The following is a 476-nucleotide window of genomic DNA, read 5'->3' as shown; positions in this document are numbered from 1 at the left end:
CTCGCAGATCTCTTGCCAAAATCCCCCTTGAGCTCCGAAAAGGCGAGGTCCGCGCTTCTCCTGGCACACTTCTCCAGGTCCCTGAGGACGGTGCCGGGCGATAGGAGGGGTTCATAGCAGAGGCCCGGAGTAGGCTATGTACCTTTCCCGGGGCCCAGGAGAGGATATTTTCTGTATTTCTTCATCTGGTTATTGGCTGTTTTTGGCCGAGATGAGCTGTTTCAAAAATCTGTCCCCTTTTCCTTTTCCCTTCTTCCCACACCCTAATATCGATACACCGGAGAAATTACAGTATATTTGAACAGGACAAATCACTCAGCAGGAGTAGTGCGTGTTCGCGTGGGTTTGCAACTTTGGAGTCGAAAACTTCGAATTCCCTTTTCGCCGTGAGACAAGCGTAATCTGTAACATTTAAACCCTCACGGGGTGTGTCTGCAGAGTACACTTGCATGGCCTGCGAGAAACCCACATGCACG

The sequence above is a fragment of the Penaeus monodon genome, chromosome 15, assembly GCF_015228065.2.
Source record: "Penaeus monodon isolate SGIC_2016 chromosome 15, NSTDA_Pmon_1, whole genome shotgun sequence".
NCBI lineage: Eukaryota > Metazoa > Arthropoda > Malacostraca > Decapoda > Penaeidae > Penaeus > Penaeus monodon.
The sequence above is the reverse complement of the archived record's forward strand: the minus strand, read 5'-3'. Positions refer to the sequence as shown.